Genomic DNA, 10,994 nt, shown 5'->3' with positions numbered 1-10,994 from the left:
TGGGCTTCCTGAAACCGGGAGGTTATTCTCCCCAGAAGTTGGAGGAATTGGATAATATTATCTACAGACACCACACCTGAATCTTATCCCTACTACTACAAATATGGATGCTATTTTCTTGTCCTGTGTCCTGGATGGTGAATAGAGTATCTCATGCCCTTCCAAAAGCCACTCTATGGCCACCTCCTCTCTGTCCTAGGTTCCTGGAGGCTAACTGTGTAGACCCCATCAATGAGTGCCTTCTCTCTGGCTTTCAGAGAGAGGTGTACCCTATAGGCAGTCCTGGCAGGAAATAAAAAGGTGGGAGGAGAGTGAGGTCATTTCTCCTGGCTTTCTCTTTGTGGAGTCATCACAAGCTGACTATGTGCTTTATGAGAATAATCCAGCCCTCTCTAAACAATATGGGTCTCTCCAGGTTCTGGTAGCCTTCCTTTGCCCATTCAGGCCCAAGGGGATAACATCTCCCCTGTTCCTAATCTTCCCCTGTTACTAGTCTGTTACTAGTCTGGGGTACCATATCCTCCTTGGAGTTTTCTTCAACCCTGCTCAATTCCTTTATTAAACTCTCTTCAGGCTGGGTGCGGTGGTTCACGCCTATAATCACAACACTTTGGGAGGACAGGCAGGAGGATCACTTGAGTCTAGGAGTTCAAGACCAGCCTGGGCAACATAGCAAGACTCCATTTCTACAAAAAAAATTTAAAAATTAGCCAGGTATGATAGCGCACACCTGTGGTCCCAGCTACTCAGGAGGCTGAGGCTGAAGAATCACTTGAGGCCAGGAGTTGAAGGCTGCAGTGGGCCATAATTGCACCACTGCATTCCAGCCTGGGTGGCAGAGCGAGACCTGATCTCTAAAAATAAATAAATAAGTGAATAAATAGCAAGCCCTCTTCAAAACACCCAATGTGGGAGCACACCATCTCCCCACTGCTGGACACCTGAGCGATACTAATAGTTTAGGTAGATGCAAACCTCACCTGCCTCTCCTCTCTCCTGCCATTGCTGTTACTGTAGCTACATGAAGTAACAAGATTCAAGCCTTGTTAAGGAGGGGTGAGCAGAATCTACGTCATGCCACTTAGAATAAAACCCAAGTTCCTTACCATGACTTAAAAGGTCTGAGTTGGCTCTCCAAATTCCTCTCCCTCCACGCTCCCTCTCATCTGTCCCAGCCACAACGGGCCTTTTGCCATGCTTGAAGCCAAGCTTATTCACACAGATAAGACTTTGTACTTGCAGTTTCTTCCTTCCCTCTGCCTGCTACTGGGTCCTGGGCGAGGGATTATTATAGGTTGTCAAGTTTAATCCTTTCTCCTGCAAACTGCAAACTCCCTGAGGCAGACTCTTTTTTTTTTTTTTTTTTTTTTTTTTGGCATCATGGTGTTCCAGGAGCTGCAAACTCAAGTGTCTTTGGAACATGACAGGTAACAGAAACAAGAGACGGGGCCAAGACTAATAAAAATCATTCTGCCCTCTTGGTCTGGCTTTTGTTTTTCCCCTTTTGACAGAGACGTGGAAGCAGAGAAATATTTCCTTACTATAAACATTCACACACACACACAAACACACACACACTCATACACGTACTCACATACACAGTGCAAAGAGGATGAGAATGGCAAGTGACAATTATCACTGAAGCTGGAGGGCAAGAGGGACTGGGTGAGTACTGCCGCAAACCACACACCAGCCAATTTGCTGTTTTGCAGAAATCTGACCCAGGGTGACCAGATATTGCTGTTTTCCAAGAGAAGCTGAAAATCTAGATTTTTATATGGTGTCTCCTAATTTTTGAATGTTGGCAATTTTTAAAACTCCGTGCAGGTCACACTAAGCATATCTTTGTGTTGGATTTAACGCAGAGGCTGCTGGTATACAATCACTGCCGTATGTTCAGTGGGCTTAGCATAGTATATGCTCAATAATTATGTGTTGAATAAATGAATAGCCTTCCAGTTGACTTCTCAGCATTTAGAAGTAGCTGACAGGTAGTTCACCTCCCCTCTGTTGGGAACATTTTTTAAAAGTAGATTCAGAACAGGAGGAAGCTTCTCCATTATAGCTGGAAGCTTTAAGGTATAGCTGCTCTTGGACTCAGACGCAACCCACCAGAAATTTCTTGAAGATTAGATTTCTGTATCACTCAGACTGGGGCTGGTGTATGAATCAGGAAGTAATGACATGGCCATGTCTGTTTTTTATAGCCAGCATCCGTTCTGATGGTTGGCACCATGGTGTACAGATTGTTAAGTAATCTTAATATCACCCCCAACTGGGTGCAGAAATGGAAACCTATTACTGGTCATAATCTGTTACCACCAAGAAAGGCTCATGGAGGTGGGAAATGACGTGTGTTGTCAAAACAAGATCTAGTTCACTTAGGTGTTGAATTCTATTCCAGGTTTTATAGAGGGTTGATTCTCTCAAATCTCTTATTGGAATCTGGCCACGCTTCTCCTTTCTGTTTTCCCATCTGGGAGACATACAGGCTCTCACACCTAGTTTCCATGCCTAGCCAAAGCTATTCCAAAGCTCCTAGAGAACATGGAATGACTGGAGGCATCCAGATAAAGGTCATGAGGTGGAACAAGTGCAGGGTGACCCAGTGGAAGGCAGTGGTGGAAACAGGTGATGGCTTTGGGAAGAGGTTCTAATTAATTCACTTTCCCCAGTGTATAAAAGCAAGCTTTTCCCCAGGCTTCACAAACAGCAGGCTCATGTCTAGCTCTACCTACTTGCTCCGTAAGCAGGAAGTTCATCGTCTGTTCAAATGCTAAATAGATGTTAGCAGCACTTTATTGGATCAGTTCAAGGTGATTTCAATTTGTTCTTGGAACACATTCATCATCTTCTAACACGTGTGTGTGGCTCTGCTTTCTGGACAGATAGAATTACTCATGTGTATGTGTCAACCAACCAAATTAAATCATCCAATGTGATAAACCCATTTGGAGGGCTATTCCCTTTAATTTATTCTAGGGAAATAATATTCTAGGCAAACTTATTCCCTAGAATTTGTGACTCAGGTTTAACTCCATATTTCCCGGAGCAAAACTTCCCAACTTTTATTTGGGGTAGCCTAGGGCAGTGGTTTACAAAGTTATTTTAGTCCTAGGATCTTTTATAATAGCTTCCAAATACAGAGGCCAATATATAAAGCTGGGAAAGGTCAAGCAGATCAGAGGGAAGAACTGGGAAACCTGGGCATTTTCTCTGCCCCTCTCTCGTTGCCCACGTCGGGGACTACCAGGAACCTCTCGAAACACACTTGAAGCAGCTGCACTTGCGAATCTCCAAGTAGCTCAAGCTGTATTGGAAACTCACAACTCAAACTTTCAAAAACAAAGGGTTACTTTTACTGTGTCAAATTGCCTTCTTATAATTTATAATCTCATATTTCAAACATTCCTAAAGAAAAGTAGAACAAATCTTTATGTACTCATCACTCAACTTTATCAGATCTTAACATTTTGCTTTGGTTATTTTTAAAGGAGTAAAATATTACAAATATTGTTAAAGCCCCTTCATGTGCTCCTCCCAAATCTCATTCTCCTTTCCTCCTTCCTTCCTCCTCAGAAATAACCACCACACTGAATTTGTATTGATCATCCCCATGAAAGATTTTTCCTATAAATATATATTAATATATACATTTTCCCCTAGTGGATTATACAGCCAGATGCAGTGGCTCATGCCTATAATCCCAACACTTTTGGAGGCAGAGGCAGGAGGATGGCTTGAGCCTAGGAGCTTAAAGCCAGTATGAGCAACACAGCAAAATCCCATCTCTACATAAGATCAAAAAATTAGCCAGGCATGGTAGCACGTGCCTATAGTTCCAGCTACTCAGGAGGCTGAGGTGAGCCCAGAAGGTTGAGGGTGCAATGAGCCAAGATCATGTCACTGCACTCCAGCCTAGGCAACAGAGCAAGACCCTATCACACACACACACAAAATATGATGTTACAAACATCAATCTGCAATTTGCTCTTCTAGCTCAACATTGTGTTTTGGAGATTTATCCATCTTGATGCATTTAACTCTGGCTCATACACTTTAACTACTACATCATATTGTGTTGTAGAAATTTTTTTTTTTTAAGACGGAGTTTCGCTCTTGTTGCCCATGCTGGGGTGCAATGACATGATCTCAGGTCACCGCAACCTCTGCCTCCGGTTCAAGCAGTTGTCCTGCCTCAGCCTCCTGAGTAGCTGGGATTACAGCCATGCGCCACCATGCCCGGCTAATTTTGTATTTTTAGTAGAGATGGGGTTTCTCCATGTTGGTCAGGCTGGTCTCGAACTCCTGACCTCAGACGATCTGCCCACCTCAGCTTCCCAAAGTGCTGGGATTACAGGCGTGAGCCACTGCACCCGGCCTGCTGTATGAATTTGTGTGTGCATTTTCCTTTTCACGAATGCTGCCTGAAATTTTTCACAAAATGTTGCAACGAACATTCTTGTGCATTTATCTACTCTGAAAACTTCTCTAGGACCCAGTGCAACACACACACACACACAAACACAAAGTAAAACAAAAGTTTCACAAAACAATTGTCTTACTACACTTTCAGAAACTTTCTCATAATGCATATCATAGTTTTTTTTATCAGGTTGTCATTTCCCTTCCATTCCTAGTTTGCTGAGAGTTGTTAATCATGAATGGGTGTTGAATTTTGTCAAATTCTTTTTTCACAAATAGGACTTTTTATTTCCCACTTATTATAAGTCCAAACTTTAAACAGATTCTTGGACTGGACTGGTGGTTCATATCCATCAGCTTGCTCATCTTTTAGCACCTATCTCGTCCCCAGTGGCTTTTCCAGAACTACTTCCTTCACCATGAAGCTCCATGAGTTTTCCCAATTCATATTTGGGCTTCTTCAGCATTTTTACTTTACTCTTTTTTTTTTTTTTTTTTTTTTTTTTTAGACAGAGTCTTGCTCTGTCACCAGGTTGCAGTTCAGTGGCACAATCTTGGCTGACTGCAACCTCTGCCTCCCGGGTTCAAGTAAGTCTCCTGCCTCAGCCTCCCGAGTAGCTGGGACTACAGGCATGTGCCACCATGCCTGGCTAATTTTTGTATTTTTAGTAGAGATGGTTTCACCATGTTGGCCAGGATGGTCTCGATCTCTTGACCCTCGTGATTCACCCGCCTCGGCCTCCCAAAGTGTTGAGATTACAGGCGTGAGCCACTGCGCCCAGCCAGCATTTTTACTTTTCTAATGAAAACATCATGGAGAGGATAAATGGATTGGCAAACCTTTTCTATGTCTTTTCTAATGCTGTCTGGAGTCAATTTATTGACCACTTCTTTCAGGTCATTTGTCTGCACCTCTCAGGCCATGATTTCTATGATCTTCCAGATTTAGTGGATCTGTTGATGCTAAGCATAAGAAATCTTCCATATTTGATTGTTGCATTTTTTAGTAAAACCAACACAGAACAGACAAAGCAAGTAACCATTGATAGTCTTGACATCAACATGAGCTTCAATCACTGTCTGCCATTTTTTCACCATGGAACATATTTTGTCACGGATAAGATCCATGCCATGGAAGTTAGTCAGGCAGCTTTTGCCCTGAACATCTTCTATAATCAGTTTGAATTTTCTAAATGCAACTTCACCGTTCTGCAAATCAGCAAAACTCACTTCAAACACGGGACCCTTGAGGCCATCGGATGCAATTTTGGTTCCTTGGGTCCTGGTGACTAGCGTCTTTCCTATATTTCTTATATTGAACATAGCAGGTGCTTTCTCACATTGTACAAATCTTCCTTAGAAAATAGATCAACCACTTTCTTCTTGGCTCCCTTTTTGCCACCTTTCATAAGGCACTTGTTCTTGCCAATCACCATGGTGCTGCTCAGAAAGCCAAAAGGGATCATAGGGGTTTTTGAAAGAAATTCTGTCAATAAGGTAAACTACAATAATTAATTTTCAAATGTTGAACCAACCTTGCATTCCTGAGATAAGCTCCACTTGGCCATAGGATGTTGCAATGAATGCCAAGCTGCAAATAAGAGGGCAGAGTTCTCCACAAGACTGCCCTCACTTCAGATACCAGCAGCAACTCTAGGGGTACCTAGGGCCATCCTCATTTCATACTAGCTGGTGACAAGTTTGAGCATCCCAGAAGACTTCCTCAGGTTTCATTCAGAAAAATGAGTCACAGAACTCAGGAAAGCAATATACTTACAATTACAGTTTTATTACAGCAAAGCATAAAAATTGGAACCAGCCAAAAGAAGACACACATAGAACAAAGTTTGAGAGGGCTTGAAACATAAAGGACACATTGATCTCTGGGCATCAAAGTGTGACAATACTCTAAAAGTATGGCCAACCAGGAAAGCTTACCCAAGCTTCAGTGTCCAGAATTTTTATTGTGGTTTCATTATGTAGATATGATTGACTGAATCACCAGCTATACCATTGAACTCAATCTGCAGTCCCCCTCCCTTCCCTGCAGATGATACCATTTAGCTCAAAGTCTCAACTCTCTAATCACATGATTGGTCTTTCTGGTGTGGCCAGCCCCCATCCTGAGTTATCTCATTAGCACAAACTATCAAGTAGGGCTTGAGGGGTCTACCACAAATGCACAAATAATAAAGACACACTTATTATTCAGGAAATTCTAAAGGTTTGGGGGTTTAGAACTGCGGATAAAGACAAGCTAAATTCTTCATTATACAGACATGTTATGTTTCCTAATGTTGCTTGACTTGATTAGTTATTATTTTGTTAATGATGCATGTGTCTATGCTTATGAAGAATATTAACCTGTAGCATGGTAGGTTTTGACAGATACCTTTTATCCAATTTTTTAAGTTTTCTTTCTTTTTCTTTCTTTCTTTCTTTTTTTATTGAGATGGAGTTTTGTTCTTGTTGCCCAGGCTGGAGTGCAATAGTGTGATCTGGGCTCACTGAAGCCTCTGCCACCCAGGTTCAAGCAATTCTCCTGCCTCAGCCTCCTGAGTAGCTGAGATTACAGGCACCCACCTCCATGCCCAATTAATTTTGTTGTTGTTGTTGTATTTTTAGTAGAAATGAGGTTTCACGATGTTGGCCAGGCTGGTCTCGAACTCCTGGCCTCAGGTGATCCACCCACCTCGGGCTCCCAAAGTGCTGGGATGACAGGTGTGAGCTACCGTGCCCAGCCTAAAGTTTTCTTATATCCCAGTTTTCTAGGAGTTTTAACATAAATGGATGTTCGACTTCTGTCAAATGCTTTTTCTGCATCTGTTGCAATCATGGTGTCATTCTTCTCCTTTACTTTGCTAATAGAATGAATTCTATTAAAATACTTTCTGGTGTTGAACATTCTACATTCTTGAAAAATAATATTTAATGTGAATAAAATTTTTCTTTTATTTAAAATTTTTTTTAAGACAAGCTCTTACTATGTTGCCCAGGGTGGTCTTGAAATTCTGGTCTCAAATAATCCTCCCACCTCATTCTCCCAAATAGCTGAGATTACAGGTGTGAGCCACCATGCCCGGCTTTAAAAACCATTTTAATATCACAAATAACATACTAATACTTATTTTTTAAAAGTTAAACTTACTCCTTAAAACTTAAAAGTTAAGCTATTTTCAAATATTTGCAAATGCAAATCGTATTCCTGAAAAGATGAATAAGAAATTTGTTATAATGGCTGTCTTAACTAAAGAAAACGAAGGGGTTGAGGGATAGGAGAGTGAAGCGGTCGTGGTAACTTTCTGCATATTGTTCCAGCAGTATTTAAACACCTTTGAAAATAATAAATTAAAACATCACAAAAAATGCTGAAGTTTCCCTTGCCTACTGCTCCCAATTCCTTGTTCCTTCTTGGTCCCCCCTGAAGTTACAACTCTTATGAATTTGGTATACTTCCTCTGAGGGATACTATTTGCATTTACAAACATGTAATTATTTTGCATTTTATACAGGAGAACATACCAGTGTGTTCTTCTAGTGCTTTCCCTGCTTTTATATAAATACATGTGTATACCCACATGTGTACATGTGCATACCCACATGTGTACATGTGCGTGTTATGTAGATAAAATTATACCACAATCCTAATTCTGCTTTTTTTTTTTTTTTTTTTTTGCCCTATTATTTGTCTAGGAGATTTATCCACATTGCTATATATACATCTAGCTCCTGCTTTTAATAGTTTCACAGTATTATGTAATATGAAAAAACAACTATTCTTTCATCCATCCCAGAATCCCTCTAGGTTAGCTATAGCATAGCAAAATTGTTGGTTTCAGTGTATACTCATTTGTTGTTGTTTTAAGGAATACTACCGAATTGCTCTCCAAAGTGACCATACCAGTTTCTTTAATGCACCAAGCAACCAAGCAAGCACATTTCCTTCCTTCCCTCCCTCCCTTCTTCCCTCCCTCCCTTCCTTCCCTCCCTCCCTCCCTTCCTTTCCTCCCTCCCTCCCTCCCTCTCTCTCTCTCTCTTTCTTTCTTCCTTCAGAGAGTTTTGCTCTGTCACCCAGGCTGGAATGCAGTAGTGCAATCTCAACTCACTGCAACCTCTGCCTCCTGGGTTCAAGCAATTCTCCTGCCTCAGCCTCCAGAGTAGCTGGGACTACAGGCGTGCACCACCACACCTGTAGTTAATTAATACAAAAATTAATACAAAAATTTTTGTACTTTTAGTAGAGACAGGGTTTCACCATGTTGATCAGGATGGTCTAGGACTTCTGACCTCAGGTGATCCACCGGCCTCGGCCTCCCAAAGTGCTGGGATTACAGGCGTTAGCCACCATGGCTGACCGCACGCATGTTTTCCACTGACTTGCTGCTACCTTAATTGAGCAAGGCATGTTTTCTCTCTGGGCTCCCATCTGTAGGAGGAGGGAGTTGGGTGGACCCCGTGAGTGTATGAGACGGTGTAATGATAGTCTCAGAGTGGGTAGGATGACTGCCCTAAAGAAGGCAGCGAGAGCAGGAGGATGCAGGTGCCAGCCAAGCTGAAGGCAGGCAATTCAGATGCCCTTGGTCCTCTTCTTAGCCCGTCCATGAGCACAGTGACAATTTATCTGCAGCTCTCACCCAATCCCCCTCTGAAAGGCATGGATACCCTTTTCTGCAGAATTCACCTACTAGGGTCTCCCAGGGGTTGACAGAGGCCCAGGTCATTTCCATTTATTGAGACTCCCAGCTAATTAAAAAGATGAAGAAATAGTAAGCGGGGATAACAAAACTGCGTGTATGGTAATGTTGCCAATGAACAAATAAATACTAACAAATGCAGAGCAGTGGTCTACAGATATCATATAATTGCACTGCTCAAGGACAATTATAGGATTAATAGACAATATTAATTCATAATACGGTACAGATAAGATGGTGCAGGAATGGAACACACATTTACATGTATAATATAAAAATATCTTCTTTTTTTTCCCCCAAATCTGCCAGGATAATGCTTTGACTGAATGTATGAGTGCCTTTGGAGAATTCTAAGTTTGAGCAACTTTCTGAATGTGAGATGAGTCAAATACCCCCCACCCCATTTTCTCCACCCCACCCAGGCTCAACCACTCTTAGGGTGACAGTGAAGACGGACATCCCATTTAATGTTTCTAAATTTGATGCCTGTGTTGATTATCCACACTTTGAGCAAATCTGTGCATATTATGGTTTCCCAATGTATGTGTTTCGGTTTATTTTAGTAGAATAAAAGAGAAAAAACATGCTTCCTCTTTTGGAGTTGAGAAAAGGGGAGAAATGACAGAGATGAAGTAGAGTCTAAGACATGGAAGACGTGCATTTTGGGACATGGGAGAGGTGTATTCTGGGACATGGAAGAAGTGGGTTCTTGGACATGACAAACTGGGTTCTGGAACAGGGAGGAGTAGATGCTAGGTTATCATAGTAGAGGCAGATTCTTAGGTCAGGGACCAGGTGGATTTTGGGACAGAGATGAGAGGTGGGTTCTGGGACATGGTGGAGATGGGTTCTGGGACAGGGAGGAGGTGGGTTCTGGGACAGGGTAGGACGTAGGTTCTGCAACATGGAGGAGGTGGGTCCTGGAACAGGGAGGAGGTGGGTCCTGGGACAGCATGGAGGTGGGTCTTGGGACAGGGAGCAGGTGGGTTCTGGGACAGGGAGAAGATGGGTTCTAGGACAGGGACGAGGTGGGTTCCGGGACAGGGTGGAGGTGGATTCCGGGACAGGGAGGAGGTGGGTTCTGGAACAGGGGGGAGGTGGGTTGTGGAACAGGGGGGAGGTGGGTTGTGGAACAGGGAGGAGGTGGGTTGTGGAACAGGGGGGAGGTGGGTTGTGGAACAGGGGGGAGGTGGGTTGTGGAACAGGGGGGAGGTGGGTTGTGGAACAGGGGGGAGGTGGGTTGTGGAACAGGGAGGAGGTGGGTTGTGGAACAGGGGGGAGGTGGGTTGTGGAACAGGGGGGAGGTGGGTTGTGGAACAGGGAGGAGGTGGGTTGTGGAACAGGGGGAGGTGGGTTGTGGAACAGGGGGGAGGTGGGTTGTGGAACAGGGGGTTGGTGGGTTGTGGAACGGGGGGAGGTGGGTTGTGGAACAGGGAGGAGGTGGGTTGTGGAACAGGGGGGAGGTGGGTTCTGAACAGGGAGGAGGTGGGTTGTGGGACAGGGAGGAGGTGGGTTGTGGGACAGGGAGGAGGTGGGTTGTGGAACAGGGAGGAGGTGGGTTGTGGAACAGGGGGGAGGTGGGTTGTGGAACAGGGGGGAGGTGGGTTGTGGAACGGGGGGAGGTGGGTTGTGGAACGGGAGGAGGTGGGTTGTGGGACAGGGAGGAGGTGGGTTCTGAACAGGGAGGAGGTGGGTTGTGGGACAGGGAGGAGGTGGGTTGTGGGACAGGGGGGAGGTGGGTTCTGAACAGGGGGGAGGTGGGTTCTGAACAGGGGGGAGGTGGGTTACGGGACAGGGGGGAGGTGGGTTGTGGGACAGGGGGGAGGTGGGTTCTGAACAGGGTGGAGGTGGGTTGTGGGACGGGGGGAGGTGGGT

At 44.0% G+C, this 10,994-nt stretch overlaps 1 pseudogene; it reads right to left on the bottom strand.

Annotated features, from left to right (window-relative positions):
* Positions 1-5,388: 5,388 nt before the first annotated feature.
* On the bottom strand, positions 5,389-5,976 carry LOC126929537 (40S ribosomal protein S3a-like; annotated as a pseudogene).
* Positions 5,977-10,994: the final 5,018 nt, after the last annotated feature.

The sequence above is a fragment of the Macaca thibetana genome, chromosome 10 (assembly GCF_024542745.1).
Source record: "Macaca thibetana thibetana isolate TM-01 chromosome 10, ASM2454274v1, whole genome shotgun sequence".
Lineage (NCBI taxonomy): Eukaryota > Metazoa > Chordata > Mammalia > Primates > Cercopithecidae > Macaca > Macaca thibetana.
This window is presented reverse-complemented; position numbering and strand designations above follow the sequence as displayed.